This window comes from Acinonyx jubatus, chromosome B2, assembly GCF_027475565.1.
Source record: "Acinonyx jubatus isolate Ajub_Pintada_27869175 chromosome B2, VMU_Ajub_asm_v1.0, whole genome shotgun sequence".
Classification (NCBI taxonomy): Eukaryota; Metazoa; Chordata; class Mammalia; order Carnivora; family Felidae; genus Acinonyx; species Acinonyx jubatus.
In genome coordinates, this window is record NC_069385.1 from 27,565,087 (window position 1) to 27,581,882 (window position 16,796).

A 16,796-nucleotide genomic window follows, 5' to 3' on the forward strand; every position below is an offset into this window, starting at 1 on the left:
AGCATGACGCTGACTAGCATTCACCGAACGTTTGCCACTTGCCAGGGCCTGTACTCAGGACTTGATACGCATTAGATCACTTAATCCTCAAAATAACCCTTGAAGGCACTACCGTTCTCAATTCTTTTTGTGGATGAGCCCCTGGAGCTGCAAATGAATTCATTTGTCCAGGGTCCAGCGTTGGGGATGGTGCTAGGCTTAGAACCCTGATGGTCCCTGCATGAAAGCCCAGGCAGGTAAGGCTCCCAGAGCATGGTGTCACGGGCACTATTTACAGCCCCTTTGTGGGCACCGGTCAACAGGGCAAACTTGCAGGACTGTGACCAGTCCCGTGCAGGGAACCGCAAGGTGGAACTCAGGTATGCCAGACTCCAGAACCCGCTTCCTTCTTGTCAGCTCCGCACTGCCCCTCCGTGAGAAGCCTCAGCCCTTCTTGTGGTGATGTCCTTCCAGACTTGGAAGTGGCAGCCATCTTAAGCATGATACTACCCCCTTCCTCCTCTCAGCTTAGGATACTGATGATGTGTTTGCTACGGGTTGTTCTCCTTTGCCACCCCTCCCCCCGTTGTCCTCTATACACGATCTGTACTTGCTTGTTTCCATCTTGACATCCTTCCACTGAGCTCCTGACTTAAGCCCTACTGAGTCTTGTGTTCCGGGCACCTAGCACGGCCTGGCACGGAGCGTGCTCTGAGGACGCAGCTGGTGACCGAGGAAGGAATGACAGTGGATCACGTGTTGCCCTCCCAGATACCGGCTGTGGTCATAAACGTGATAAACTAGAGGAGGGACTGAGGGTGATGTGTCGAGGGAAAACCTTGGACCCTGGGGCATCTCTGATCGTCTCCCGCCTCAGAGAGGCGTTCTCTAGAAAAGCAGTCAGGAAACCTCCTTGTAGGGGCCTGACGCTGGTGCAGCCGCGCAAACAGAAGGGGTCTCATGGCTGTTTTGTGTCCCAGAGCGACTCTGGCTGCAGCAACTCCTCAGGCAGGGCAGGTGCCGGCCTTCTCCCGCTCTCTGGCTTCCCCACCACCGTCAGACCCTTTTCCTTCTGTAGAAAGAGCATAATAGTAGGAGTCCAGAAAGAAAAGTCTATCCACACACCCCTGGCTCGCTGTGGGAAATTAGAAGTCACTGTGTGCTTCCCTGAGCATTCATTCTGTCACCTCTACAGTGGAAATTGTCATCTACAGCCTGCCTACCCCATCAGGTTCTACAGATGAGAAAAGACTGTAAAAATGAAAGTCCTTTGTAAACCAAAGCGCTCTGCTTGTCTAAGGTATTAGCCCCGTCTGCACACTCAGTCTTCCCAGGGTGGTTTCGGTGCACAGACGCACCTCTGGTACATCTCAGGAGATTCCTGCCAGACCTGGTACTCAGGTGCCATTTACTTGTCCCCGGGTTCTAAGACACCCTAGGAGATTCTCCTTATGTAAAGCCTCTTCTAAAATCTGTCTCTCTGAGGCTTCCAGTTTTTGGCATCCGTAAAATGAGCGTCTGATGTGACTCTAGGCCTGTAAGTAAAAACCACATCCCTCTTATCTCTGTTCTGAGAAGGAGGTCAAGTTACAACTCCTGTGAGAAGGGAACTTCTTGGTTCCTGTTCTCGCTGAGGCATAAACTGCTAAACCACCCCCAGAGGTACATGATGGGGCTAACCAAGGGGGTCACCCCGGTAACACACATGCAAAAGAGCAGGTGGCTGCATTGCCGTTCAGTGATTTGGGAGCAGAGAAAGCAATTCCTTTACGACAGTGCGGGGCGAAGGGGCCTGGAAGAAAGGGCCCGGGAGGCTAGAGAAGGGGCGGGAAGCGAGAGGAGAGAGAGGACGGGGACGCCGAGCCAGGAGGGAGGCTTGATGGTGTCGTGGGGCCTGTCTGGGCTGGGATCCTGGGAGCAGTCAGTCAGCAGAAGGGAGCGTGGCTGCTCGGGTTCTGCTTGTGCCCGTTTTACTCCCGATTCCCGTTAGTAGGGACTTCCTCTCACTGCTTTTTCTGCCTTTAGGTGTCATGTTTCAACTGTATAAAAATTGATATATTTTTTTTTTGGCTAGTGGGATGGGAGGCAAGCAGAAGCATCCTTGCTCCAAATGGAGGCTCTACTGCGAAGAAGGCTCACGCTACGTGTTACCACCTTTGGGTTCTCTGGGTGGGGAGAGGTTGTTGGAAGAGCGCTAACTCGTCCAGAAAGTGCAAGCCTCACCAGCTATGTGTTTGACAAGGGCTTTGTTATCCGTCCCCGTCCCTGGGAACCTGAGATTGCACTGTGTTTGGTTCATTATTTCTCCTTGGCCCAGTATAAGGCCCTAGGCTGCGATGAGGTCTCTGACCCTGAAGCCAGTCTGAAGACGTAGAAGAAAAAGAAAAAAAACCCGCTAATATTTCAATTTTATGAGGGGTTTTGGAAAGTTCTAAACCAACGACTGATTTTTATTTTTTATTTTTTTCACAAAAGGGATTGAATCTCAGAGAAAGGACTGTCACATAAGGCTGAACAGGTTGTTGACTGCTCAGTTCTAGGGTCATTAGAGACTTTTTTTCCCCCCCACTGGGGTTAGGACAGTGTCCTGAGGAAGGGAAGCCTCTGCCTGGTGTGCCTGGGGACACCGTGGGGACTAGAAGCTGTGTTGCTCCGGGGGAAAAAAACATCAGCTTATTCAAGTATTAAAAAGATGGGAAACATTCCCTACACACTGCCTTCTTCTTAGCTGGCTGAGGTCGTTCAGACTAGGCTTTAGTAACATTTACTAAGAATTTTCTACATAGGTACCATTGTCATCCCCATTTCACACCTGGGGAAAAGGAGATGCAAAGAGACCAAGCAATTTTCTAAAGGTTACGCAGCTAGAAAACGGCAGAACCCTAATTTGAACCTAGGTAGTCTGGCTCGAACGCCTACAGGCTTAATCGCCTGGGTTATCAAGACCGTATCTTCGTCTTAGTAAGGGCATCATTAACCCAGAGGAGCCTCTGGTGAAATAAGTGGGGAGGAATGTGGATAATCCCCGAGGACTCCTGCCTTATTCTAAATTGTCCGGCAAAGAGAATACAATAAGGAGGCATGTGGGACTGTACCCCTTACCCTCACTGCCTTACTTGTTGCTCCAGACTTGGTCTTGCTTTCATGTTTTGTAAGCACGGCCATAGTATCAGTGAATATAGAGGTTTCCCCCCTTACACTCAGTTTGCTTACAATGCTGGACATAATAGTTCTGTATAAATAACTACTGAGTCTCCAAAGTGCCTTCACACTGATTTCCGCATTTGAACTTTCATAACAACCTAGGTAAGGAGAGCATTCTTATGCCACATTACAAACAGGAAACTGAAGCTCAGAGAATTTCCAGGGGGACGGAGGTCAAGGTAGTTCTCAGTCCTGGTGTTTTGGTTCTTAATTCTATGTTCTTTATACTATATTCTGTAAGGACATCAATACTGATGGGTATGTGTATACGTGACAATATGAGCGTTTTAAATTTTATTTTGATTGAAAACTGTAGTTTTGAAGAACACAAGTGAGGATCTCTGGGTGAGTTTTGTCATGTTTCTGGGGGTAACGCAGGTCCAGCCTGTGGGGACTTGTTGGTGACACTGGCTTTGGGGTGATTTGACATTGCTGCCATCAGGACCCACCGGGAAGTGAAATTTCCCACTCCACCTAGTCATTGATCTTATGTGCTTATGTGACCATTTCCCCCAATTGCAAGGCGCATTATTTTGCAGCCCTGGTGGGACCTTTGTGAAATTTCCCCATTTTCTCTCAAGGCATTTCAGGTTAGTCATTACCCTGTGCATTGACTTTTGTGATTGCATATACATTGTTCTCAATAGCACTAAGAGAAATTTCCACAGAGGAAGCCTGCAGCCAGACGGCAAATGCCTGCAATGCCCGGGCATGCGAGTGACTAAGCAGTCAAGATGTGTTTAAAGTATAATCTTCAAGCAGGAACTTGAAACTCCCTGGAGACTTCCATGTCTGTGCTATTTCTGCACACCCCTCCAATTTGCTATGGTCATTTTCGTTAAAAAGCTGGAAGGCTTAATATTAGAAAGCACACATATTATTAGGGATGAAAAAGCAAACGTTGTTACCTTCCCAGTTGGCAGTGTCTTGATCATTAACTGATCTTCCCCCTCACCCCCCTCAATTTTACGAAATGCGCTTGGCTGCCTACTTTTTGTCTCACATCCAACCACATATTCCTGAAAAAACACACAAACAAAAATGCCATGTAGTCCTTTCATAACGTCATTTCTTCTCCAAGAATTCATTGGATTGGGGCTCATTTGTACTCCAGTGGAAGATGTCCAAGGAAACTTCCAGAGAATTCAGGAAATGCTGTTTTCGTTACTAAAGAAATACTAATTCAGCATTACGTGTTTTTTGTTTGAAGTGATTTATACATTATTTAGTCACCATAAAAGAGCATGTTTCTTCTCTGACAAGGACGCCTCTTTGTGACCCAGAGTAAATCACTTAAGGTATCTCCCTCCAAAGTCCTCAGCTGCAAAAAAAAAAAAAAAAAAAGAAAAAAGAAAAAAAAAAAGGTGCCAGGCATGTTGAATTGATTATGTGATAAGGAAGGTGACTGAGTTCTTGGGTATAACATATCCTGAATCTCAAAAGCCATATACGTACAACATAATTAGTAATACTCTGTAGCATTTGGTGTAACCTAGCGAATTAATGACCTTGAATTATTATGACTCATCTGCTGCATTGTTTTCAGTAAAGTCATTCTCAAAAATGAAAGTAACATGAAATAAAGCGTTGGCCCAACATTTTGACCACATAGCAAACTGAAAGAGGACTAAAGGAAAAATCTTCTTCGGTGGTGGATGTGGTTTCAGTAGACACAAAATAACCAAAAGGGCAATAGGCAGGGAAGACATTCTAAGTGCCTGCGAGACTCCACTTCCTCGGAGAGCCCCACTTTGCCCAACTTATGCAAGTCCTATGAGGTGGACCAGCTTATCTGCGCGGACACGCAGAAAACCCTGAGGAGGCATGGGTGGGAAATCTTTGGGGGAAGAGAAGTGCCAGGGACCAGGAAAGGAAATGATTTTAGAATCCAATATGCTGAGGAGAGGAGCTGATGCCTTAGGGCAAAACTTTTGTTTTCTTCCTTCAGAGCTTGATGTATCCATCAAGTTCATCCATCAAGTTCATGACGAGCAACCCCCGAACTCAGTCGCGTGCTCCATGGACCCGAATATCCTGTACTCTTGCATCTAGGCAACGATTCTTCTTCAAAAAGGAGATTTAAAACCCAGAACGCATTGAGCATGGTGAGTGAAAACAAACAACACAAAGTGTTCTGTAGCAGCCCTGTGACCCACTGTTAAGGGAACCAAAACCCACAAGCACAAGACACGAGTCATTATGAGGCAAACAACAGTCGGTGACCTCAGAAGCTATTCTTGTGTAGCGGCAGCTGGCCCACTGCCCACTGCTGTGAATGACCCACCATGCTCAGTGCCTGTTCTTGCTTCCCTAGCTCTTGTCACGAGTGGGGAAAGCATGTGGGTGTGCACATATGTTTGCTTTGTGTATTAATTCCAATTTCTTCCTCATGTTGTACGTCAGGAATGAGAAATAGTCTAGGAAGCGTTCCTGAAACCCAACTCTGCCCACCCTCCCACACATACAGAGTAAATCAAGAGAGACATCAAGTATAAAATATTAATACTTGTTAAAATCCAAGAGACTTGTGTGGAGAAGAATATTCATTACCATTTGCACTTTGTTGAGGGTCTAATGTATTCACCTTATTTATTTCAAATTAACTTCTTTGTGTTCTTTTTAGAGAGAGAGAGTGCAAGCGGGGAGAGAATCTTAAGCTCCAGGCTCAGTGCCCAGCCCAAGGCAGGGCTCGAGGCCATGACCCTGGGATGATGACCTGAGTGGAAATCAAGAGTTGGACACTAGCCACCGACAGAGCCACCCAGGTGCCCCTAAAATTAACAAGTAGCATTCCTTTAAATATTCACATACTGGGGCGCCTGGGTGGCTCAGTCGGTTAAGCATCCGACTTCGGCTCAGGTCACGATCTAGCGGTCCCTGAGTTCGAGCCCCACGTAGGGCTCTGTGCTGACAGTTTAGGGCCTGGAGCCTGTTTCGGATTCTGTGTCTGCCTCTTTTTCTGGCTCTCTCCCATTCATGCTCTGTCTCTCTCTGTCTCAAAAATAAATAAACGTTAAAAAAAATTAAAAAAAAATATTCACATACTTACTGTCCAAATAAATAAAAATATAACTCCTTCACCTGTTACACATTGATTATGAGCTTAAATGTATCTAAAATCACATGTCAGGTCTATCAAATTTTCTTAGTAACTCTTTGTAGTAGGCTTATTTTTGACCACCCAAAGATTTCAGGTCCTAATTCCTAGAACCTAAATGTAACCTTGCAAAGAAAAAGGATCTTTGCTGACTTAGTTGAATGTCTTGATACAGGGAGATTATCATGGATTATCTGGCTGGGACTTAATCCAATCACAAGTGTCCTTATAGGGGAAAGACAGTGGGAGAGCTGACAGACACACAGAAGAGGAGGAGCCCATGTGACCACAGTGGCAGAGATTGGAGTGATGTGGTTACGTGTCAAGGAATGCCTAGAGCCAGCAGAAGCTGGAGGGGGCAAGGGCTACATCGTCTCCTAGAGGTCCTGGAGGCAGCCAGACCTTGATTTCAGACTTCTGTCCTCCTCCAGAACTGTAAGCGAACCCATTTCTATTGTTTTAAGTTTGTGGCGATTTGTCATGCAGACACAGGAAACTAATATACTATTTACCACCTTAGGAAGCAAACAGCACAACGCAAAATGTCACTGTGGTTACAAAACTATTTAAAAACCTTCTCGTTATTCCTGATTTAAAAAGTTCAGTGGATTTGATGTTGCTTCTTAATCTTATTATTTAAGGTTTTTAAGAAGTCTGCCTTCCTAGGTTCTCAGCCATTGTACTGTCCCAAAGATTTCCAGATCAATGGAAACTTTCTTCACTTGGGTGGGTCCTTGAACCTGGTTGTACAGCCCATGGTGATTCAAACCTGAGCCACTCTTCAGACTGAGATCCTTCTGTGGCAGTGCTCTCTGGTTTCATCCGAGGAGCTTAATCACCCTTCCTATTGAGTTTAGTGGGAGGGGGTTCCTATTCTTTCCTTTCTCTTTCTCTTTTCTCTCTTTCTTTCTTTCTTCCTTCCTTTCTTTTCTTTCTTTCTTTCTTTCTTTCTTTCTTTCTTTCTTTCTTTCTTTTTTCTTTTTTGCAACCTGAGGTCTTTAAATTCTTATTGCCTATAACTATAATATAATGACATCATCTATAGGATGACTATATATGTCTTACAGGTACTTCATTATGCTAGTAAGGAAAATCCAGCAGATTCATTTTCTTGGGTAGGCAGTTAGCTCTCTTTTTAATGATCTGAGAATGCCCCTGTTTTTTGTTTTTTGCTTTTTGTTTCAACTTTTTTTAATGTCTATTTATTTTTGAGGGAGAGAGAGAGCGCGAGCGGGGCAGGGGCAGAGAGAGAGGGAGACACAGAATCCGAAGCAGCCTCCAGGCTCTGAGCTGTCGGCACAGAGCCTGACATGGGGCTCAAACCCATCAACCGTGAGATCATGACCCGAGCTGAAGCCGGACGCTCAGCCAGCTGAGCCACCAGGCACCCCTTGCCCCCGTTGAGATTGTTCCTGAGCTGATTATTATACATGCCTCCTTGCTCTCAACCATTTCTACCTAGTGGTTGGGTGAGACCAGGGGCAGTGAGTGATCCTTTTCCTGCCACTGATACAGCTCCAGGACTCCCTGAAAGGTCTACAGTTTTATCCTCCTGGTCCTCGTTACCCTCCTACGCAGTCACTAAAGATGTAAACATACTCCACTGTATATATGCACCACCCGCAAGGGGCGGGGGGGGGGGGGATTGGGTCTGTGACTGGAGGCCTTTCTCCTGCTCTGCATTCTCAGTGTGTGGACTCTGCTTGTGGGTCTTGCTTCATGGATTACAGATGTCTTGCTCCAGATGTTGTGCAGGAAGAAGCACGATGGGCAACTGTGCCCTGTGGCTACCCCTCCGTCATGAAGGCAAAAGCTTTCCCAAAATGTGCTCCCCCAACAGAGCAGACTTCCCAGTACCTCTCACTGGCCAAAAGTTTGTCATATGACCTGCTGGTTTCAAAGGAGACCGGGCACGGGTGTTTAGAGTTTCTAGTCTCTACTTGAGTAAGGCGAGCAAGGAGGGAAGGGTTGGGAAGGGTGATGGGTTAGCCAGCTTCCCACCTGCCGCACAGCTTCTCTGTGCATGTTGGCTTTATGCTTCTCTCTATAGACAGACCTCCTTCTTCTGCTTCATCATTTGTTTGGCTAAAAATGTCCACCTTAGCTCTAGAGAAGCCCCCAGCCCAGAGGCCTGCTTCTCAGTTTGTGATTTGTGGCATTCCCGTCTTAGACTCACTGGGGATACTTGCTAAAAGTATCCTGTAGGGGCGTCTGGGTGGTTCAGTCGGTTGAGCTTCTGACTCCGGCTCAGGTCACGATCTCGCGGTCCATGAGTTCGAGCCCCACGTCGGGCTCTGTGCTGATAGCTCAGAGCCTGGAGCTTGTTTCGGATTCTGTGTCTCCCTCTCTCTCTGGCCCTCCCCCCTCTCATGCTCTGTCTCTCTCTGTCTCAAAAATGAATAAACATTAAAAATAAAAAAAAATTTTTTTTAAAGTATCCTGTGCTTCAAACCTGCTGCAGATACACCCTGAAGATCACAGATCCTGAAGATCAAGTATTTTTCAGCTCCAGACCCAAAGATATGGTTTTAGAGCTTGGGAATCTCACATGATTCTTATGTACATTAAACTTTGAGAGCCAATGAACTAGAGTCCTTGTGTCCCAGTTCCAGACCCGTGGGAGAGGGCTCCAGGTTGGCCTGTTTGGGTTCTGTATGTATAACCCTTCATCCAATCAGTCAAGGGTGCCATTAGAAGGCAGGCGGGCTCAGGGCCCACGGCACCGACCTCCCATCAGTGACCTTAGGAATAATCTCTCTAGGGAGCATGGGCGGGGCAAGAAAGGTGACTCTGTGAACTTCTCCGCTGTGGGGCTCCCCGTTCCCAGCAGGCAATTTCTCCTTTCATGGGAGCCCTCTGCTGACCTCAGGTACGCGTCTCACCCAGCAGGTTTCTGCTTATGAGGCTCTGGCACTGCCTCTGGCCCAGCGTCCCACCCTCCCCTCTGTGCTGTGGAGGCCAGCTCACCTCCCCTCCTCCCTAACCATTGCCTCATCATTCCTGGCCTCACTCATTGTCGCTCAACTTTGAAATGCCATGCAGCTTTCAGCCGGTGTATCGTAACTCAGGCCACGCAGCCATTTCCAAATGTACAGCTGCAAATCAAATATGAAGAAGTGTAACATTTTGAATTCTTGTGTGATTAAACTCAGCTCAGTTCCATTTGTCAACTTCATTTGTCCTGATAACTGATAACCTAAAGCTGTTAATAGTTCCACATTAAAGTAGCTCCTTACTTCCAGTTTAAGATGTTGCTTCTTTTTGTAAGGAGGCAGTCATAGTCAGAGTTTCCCCCCCTTTTATGCCCTAGGAGTGACCTCAGTGTGTAGGGGGCTTAGAAATAATCTGGGTTTGGGGGTGCCTGGGTGGTGCAGTCGGTTAAGCATCTGACTTTGGCTCAGGTCATGATCTCACGGTCCGTGAGTTCAAGTCCCGTGTCGGGCTCTGTGGTGACAGCTCAGAGCCGGGAGCCTGCTTCGGATTCTGGGTCTCCCTCTCTCTCTGTCTCTCCCCCGCTGCTCATGCTCTCTCTGTCTCTCTCAGTCAAAGATAAATAAACATTAAAAGTAATAATAATAATAATAATCTGGGATTTTATGCAGTCCTTTGCCTTTGACGGCCACTGTGCAGTCATGCTCTGGGCTCTGGAGAACTATGGCTTGCATCCTTAAGGCATCTCCCCTCCTGCCTGGCCTTTGATGTGGAAGGCTAGCTGTGCTGTTGAGGACTCTGGGCTCTGACCTGACCCCCATCAACCATGAAGCCAACACTGCTGTGTCCTCCTGCCCTGCTCCTAGACCTCTCGTGACTTACCAGCTCCCATACTCCCTCTACACCCCTGCCTGGGTATTCAAAACTCTCAATTGCCTCTCCTTATTCTTCAGTGCCATGCAGGACTTTGCAAGGCTGTGCTAAGGCCTGTCTGCTCAGACACATCCCCCCATCATTGCCTGTCTGGATCCAAGAGCCAAACTGCTTCAACGTCTTTCAAATTCAAAGCTTTTCTATGAGACTCGCTGTCCTCTTGGGCTCTGCCTTGGAAGGTGCTTTTGGAAGTCTCTTAAACCTAACAAGTGTCTTTTACCACGTTCCACATAAGGTCTGACCGCCAGAGGGACCAGATTTTGCCATCAGTTACGTTATTCTTATTAAGTACCCTGTCTTAATCATCTCTGAATCTCTTCCTCTGGCTCACTGGTAAATCTTCATTTCCTTTTTGGATGGAAAGGTAGATACATCGACTGGCATTCCTTACTATTCTGTGGAAGTTAGTCCAAACCAAGTGCTCGTTCCACCAAACTTGGTTCTTGATCCCGAAAGCTCAGCTCTTAGAATTCCATGGAACCCATTTGTTTGTTTGTTTGTTTGTTTATTTTGAGAAATCTAGTTCTTATAAGTAAGTAGCCCTTTGGCTTTCAGATGATTGTGCATGCTGTGCGTTTAAGAAACCCAGTTAGAAATTTCACAAACTCCTTTGACTTGGGATGATTTGTTCTCCCCTGAGAGTAGTTCACCTAGAAGGTGTCACCAGTGCTGGCAACATGTAGGAGAAAAGCAACCAAGAGCGCAGATCAAAATGCACACACACTGTTGTCCCTTTCACGCAGTCAGTTACATTGCCTTTGCCTGTGTCTCATGTGTGTTAAGCGAGTCGCTCATAAACTAGATGCTCCCTGATGGCAGCACCGGGATCCTACCAGAGAAGAACAGAGGAGTCTAACTCAAATCAGTTTGTCGTAATGCCTGCCAGGCCAGCTTGGATAGCATTGGATGTGTCAAGAAAAATAAAACTCCGTGGGTGTTTCTCTCTCTCTTTTTTCCTTCCAGAAGAAGGGATTTTAACTACACCTATCCCAAGATGTGAACCAGTGAAGCAGCACTTTATCTAGAATCAAGGACACTGTGCTTGCTGTATGGGTTTTGTCGGTATGGAAACCGTGTTTCTGATACTGCAACGGAATCATCACTTGCTTCTATCACGTTTTGCTGACCACAGGCAAATCATAGTTTTACTGAGCCAACCCTTGTGTGTCAATAAGAGTAGCTTAAGAGTCAGTTACATAAAAGTTTTCAAGATCTAATTTCCTGAAAACCAGTGAATATCTCTTGTTATTGGGCTCAAACTTTTTTTTCAATTTAGCAAAACTGAATTGGACACTTCACATGATGCACTTTACATTATACCTGATACAAATATTATCTCCCAGGAGTGCTCCTGATCTCCAGCCTGTGTGTCTACCTGTCTCCTTGGCATCTCTACTTATATGTTCGACGATCCTGACATCAACCATGCCAACCCTCCTCTTTACTGTCATAATAATGGCATTACTGTTCAGTCTGTGGCTCAAGTCTAGGATCTGGGAATCAACCCAGATCTCTTTCATTCCTTCACATCAATTCCTTGGAAGTCAGCTCTCCCTCCCAAATAGAGCCTTAATCCAACCACATCTCACCCCCTCTACTGCTACTAGGCTAGTCCAAGAAGCCACTGTGTCTTAACTGAACTGCTCCAATAGCCTCCTAACTGGTCTGCTTGCTTTCCACCCTCTCTCCACCCACAGACACTCCCCTTCATTCTTCATACATCACACAGAATCCTCTTTTTAAAGACTATATTTAATAATATCACTCACCCTCCCATTTAAGTCCCTCCCATAATTTCCTACTATAATTAGAATAAAATACAAACTTTGTTAGGGCCCAAGGACTTCCCTGAGATCGTCCTGCCAATATCTTGGATCTAATCTTGTACCCCTTGTCCCATCACTCATTGGCCTTTAATTTGTCTCTGGAGAATGCAAAATTTGTTCTCGTTTCACAGCTTTTCTTTTTGCCATTTCCTTTGGTTGGAATGCTTTTTCTCAAGATCTCAACATACTCCAGCTTCCTTTTTCATCAGAAAAGACTCAGAGACGATGTGACCTCTTTAGAGAATCCTTCCCTGACTACTTAGCTAGACTAACTACCCTTTGCTGCAAGATACCTTCTATTACTCTGATATTTTTTTAATAGGAAATATCACTCCCTGAATCTCCCTCCTACCTCTCCTTCTTCCCTCTCTCCTTGTCTTCCTCCCTTCCTTCTCCTCCTTCTTCATTGGCTATTTGATCCCACCACAACGCACATGTCACCAAAACAAAGATCTCTTCCATTCGTCACCGTAATTTTAGCACCTAGAATAGTGTCTGGAGCATTGTAGGTGCTCACTGTAAATACCATTTATTGAGTGACTTCTGTGTACCCGGCACTGTTGTAGTTTCCTTAGACATCTATCCCTATTTCTCAAAGCAAGCTTTCAAAGATTTAAATGTGAATAAGTTGAAGCACAGAGAAGTGATGTGACACAGTTAGTGTTAAACTAAGTTGAATCCAGGTCTATCTGATTTCAAACTCCATGCTTTAAAAACAATTTTTTTTTAATTCAACATTGCTTCACTCTACTTGATTTTCAGGTTCCACATTGGTGACCAAGCATCATTGTGTTTGTTTTTCATATTTGATTTTGCCAAATGATTGCCTTTATACAGCTACTGATATCTGGTGTCATTTTGGCTAAGATTGATATGAATACATTTGTGCATCTTTTGGATTATTTGCCTTCAAAGGTACAAGACAATTTTTAATCAAATACAATGACACTGATGTTAACTCGTATGGAAATGAATTTTTTTTCTGAGATATTAGTAGATATTAATAATTGTAATTTATCTTCCTTAATCGATTTCTTTGGGGCTGGCTCTTTTACAGAGAGGATATCAGCTTGTATACTTGCTTCCTCCTTTCTCCACGTAGTTTTTAATTTTCAATTTCAATGCATACAGAGCATCAACTTACAGACGTCAGGTCCTTTTTTTAAAAAAAAATGGGTGTGGGTAGCGAGAGGAGGTAAGAGTATCAACCAAAATGAGCACGTGCATTTGGAAGCGTCCTGGCAACCGAGAGATGTCATTCTGAACGTCGTAAAGACAAACAACAAGGGTGGGAGAAATGCCTGTGGTGAGTCAGGAGGACAGCGAGCACGGGGCTGACTGGACCGAGGGCAGGCGTTCCTGACTGGGGTTTCGTGTACCAGGTGTACCTTTACGTCCCTACGTGCTGGGGCAAATCCAGACGCTGCCGAGGATGACCCGAGATTGGTGGGGCCAAGTGCAGATTTCGGTCCACAGACCTCCTCCTGCCCCTCTCCCTGCCTTCAAATACCCATAGACTCCCCAGTATCTTCTCAGTTTACTGCTTTCTGCCACAAGCCGGGGGACGATACCCGGGAGCCCGGGTCCCAGCAGCCCAGTGGTGCCTGAATTAGCTGTTGTTATCTCTTGAGGGGAAGGGGCACCAGAAAACATTGAATGAGGAAATATGCAAGACCTAAGACTCAGTCTTTAGTTTGAATAAAACTATGAGGCCACACCATGGGCTCCCCAGGTACCCCCACTCCAGCTTCTTGACCATACAGCTGACCCATTTCCTTTGCCATCTGTCTTCCTTCTTTAAGGTCATCTTCTTGGGACCAGATCGCACTCCTTTCCCTGCGCTTCCTGAGGCTACTGTGAGCTACCCTCGCCCTGTCCTAACCCACCCACCCATCAGCCTGTCCTGACTCTCTCAGGTTCCTGTCGCTTGGGACCTCGTATCTCCAGCCTTGTCTCTTTCTGTCAGTGCATGAAAGGAAATCAGCCTGCCCATCTGTACTTTTTCAGTGAAGCCCACCTTCCTTTTACACCATGCCACTCCCATCCTTGCCATTAGGTTTTAAAAACATAAAAACTAGTTCCCTACCATCAACAACGCTTACGCACCTCCCCGATCAGCAAATATTAAAGGTCTACTGAAGTGGGGTTTCAGCGCCCTTTGCCAAAGAAATTTTATTTCATGCATAGGGTATGATGCAAAAAGAAAAAAAAAAAAGAGTGTGGATAGTTCCCTATCTCTACTTTACAGTTTCAAAGCCTCAAGAAGTTAAAATTTACCTATATTTGGTGCTCAGTCTATACTGACAGAAACTCTGCACCATCGAAAAGTGTTGCAAACCGTGAAGTTCTGCTCAAAGAGGTTTTTCTTTTTTCCTCCAGGTAGTTAGGTCAGATAATAACCTAACAAAAATATTTAACTACTTTCATTTTTATCTATTGAAAGTAAACGCCAATGTGTATTGATCTGCTGTGTTAAAGAGTGTATGCGAATAATTATAGTTCCTATGTAGTAACTTTAAATTGTATAATTTTTTAGTTCCAAAAGGAAAAAAAAAAGTTGTTTAAAAGTTAATAGAAAGGGTAAAATTCACCCTACGTAAGTTATTTTCTATATTTCTAGACATTTCGGGTGACAGGCTTTTTAAAAAAAATGTCATAAAAGTGTTGTGAAAGAATATTTTTATATTTCATGAATCTTGATTATTTTTACAGTGTCACAGTGTATCATATTGCATGGTTGGAAGCAATGTATTTGTTATGTAAAACAAGGCTATATTTTCCAGAGTAATATCTCTATTAAGCACAAATATAATTTCCCTCAGCAAGTCCAGAGAACATTCTGGTAGGTTAGTCTGCTTTTTGTCATACCTTGATGAGCATTTTCCTAGGACAGTAAATATTCCTTGAAAACCTGATGTGTGATGACTGTATACTACGTGATTAAACACTGTTCCTGATTTTGTTGCTGTCTCATGAGATTTGGGTTGTTTCTTATCTTTCCATATTAAAAAAAATAGCATTATGATTTCTTGAGTTCTTTTTTAACGTTTATATCTTTTTGAGAGACAGAGAGCCAGAGCCTGAGCAGGGTGAGGGGCAGAGAGAGGGAGACACAGAATCCGAAGCAGGCTCCAGGCTCTGAGCTGTCCACGCAGAGAGCGACACGGGGCTCGAAGCCGCAAACTGCAAGATCTTGACATGAGCTGAAGTCAGACGTTCAACCCACTGAGCCACCCAGGCGCCCCAAGACCAAGTTTGGGGGTTTTAGATTTCCTGACAGATTTAGCCTACTGCTTCTTTACTTCCTGGCTAAGAGCTGGGCCATCTGACCACAACTGGGTCAGGATGGGTAGAAACAGGAACAGCTGGGCACTGAGTGGCCAAGGCCAAGCTGGAGGGGAGGTCCAGCTACTTTCCTTGATTACTCTTCCGCTCCGGGCCTATTTTTCCCATTGGGTAACGATTCTCCCCCTTCTTCCTTAGATCAGTCCTCATCTGGTACTACCGTTTGATAGTACCAGATGGTTCCTTTCAGTTCCAGTTCTCAAATTTCTCTTCAAGTAGCTGCATAGACAACTGTGATATTGTGATTTATAATAAGAAATGGACATTTAGTCTTTGACCCCATTCCAGACACAGAGCTCATAAAACTCTAGGAATTTTTAAAGCGTGAAAGTGATAGAGTTGTCGTTTGTTATGTTAATGCGGGGGTGTTTGGCAAGCACCTCAGGATGGGAGCAGGTTGCCTGGGGAACCAACCAACTTAGCAATGAGAAGTTTGGAACTCAGTCCTATTGGCTCTGACCTCCAGTGAGGGGAGAGAGGCTAGAACCAATGGCCAATGATTTAATCAGTCATGCCTTTGTAATGAAGCCTCCATAAAAACCCAAAAGGACATGGCTCAGAGAGTGTCGGTGTTGGTGAACACACATAGATTTGAGGAGAGTGGTGTGCCTGGAGAGTTCATGGAAGCTCTATGCCCTTTCCCCATACCTTGCTTCATGCGTCTGTTCCATCTGGCTGTCCCTGAGTTATGTTCTTTCATAAGAAACCAGTAGTCTAGTAAGTAAGATATTTCTGAGTTCTGTGACCTGCTCTAGCAAATCAATTGAACCCAAGGATGAGGTTGTTGGAACCCCCAATCTGTGGCCAGGCAGAAGCACAGGTGACAACCTGACAACCCAAGTGGGGATGGGCGGAGTCTTGTAGAACTGAATCTTTAACCTGTGCAATCTGACACCGCTTCCAGGCAGACAGCATCAGACTTGAGTTGAATCGCAGGACACCTAGCTGGTGTCCTACAGAGAACTGCTCGGTGACATGGGGAAGAAAGCCACACGCTAAAATCAGTTGGAATCAGAATCTTAACAACCTAGACTTGTTTCAGCACCACAGTCCCTGTTGGGCTTTCACGTTCCACCCCCAGAACTGGATCCTGACCTGGCACCTGGTTCCTGCTCTCTGCCAAGAGCTTCTGGATACCTACTAACCCTGTCTGCCTCCCAGACCTGGGAGTTTCTTCACAGTGCCTCCATCACTGTAATCAACTCCTGTATGCTAGGGTTCCTTCTCCAAATGTCCTTTCTCTGAAAAGCAGAGCTCTCTTCTAGTGTCTGCAACTGTATCCATTCTGTAAGTACTTGCCCCATGCCCGTGATGAGGGCCAGCTCCTCCTGTTACGAATCATCCCTTCTAATCCTGGCTCCTCTTTACTCTGTTGTCCTGTGACCCTGCCTCTCTGTGCCTCTACTGCATCGTTATGTGGAGATAATAACAGCGCTTGCCTCCTAGAGTTAGGAGATGGCAGTAAATTAACATGCGCAAAC

General features: G+C 45.5%; 1 long non-coding RNA gene across 1 annotated transcript in view; it reads left to right on the forward strand.

The window, feature by feature from the left end:
• The first annotated feature begins 3,414 nt into the window (after window positions 1-3,414).
• LOC113598664 (uncharacterized) overlaps window positions 3,415-16,796 on the forward strand; it is a 46,166-nt gene continuing 32,784 nt past the window's right edge. The window contains exons 1-2 of the long non-coding RNA XR_008298315.1: window positions 3,415-3,528; window positions 5,132-5,288. This is a non-coding gene — a long non-coding RNA (uncharacterized LOC113598664). The remainder of the gene's footprint in view (window positions 3,529-5,131; window positions 5,289-16,796) is intronic.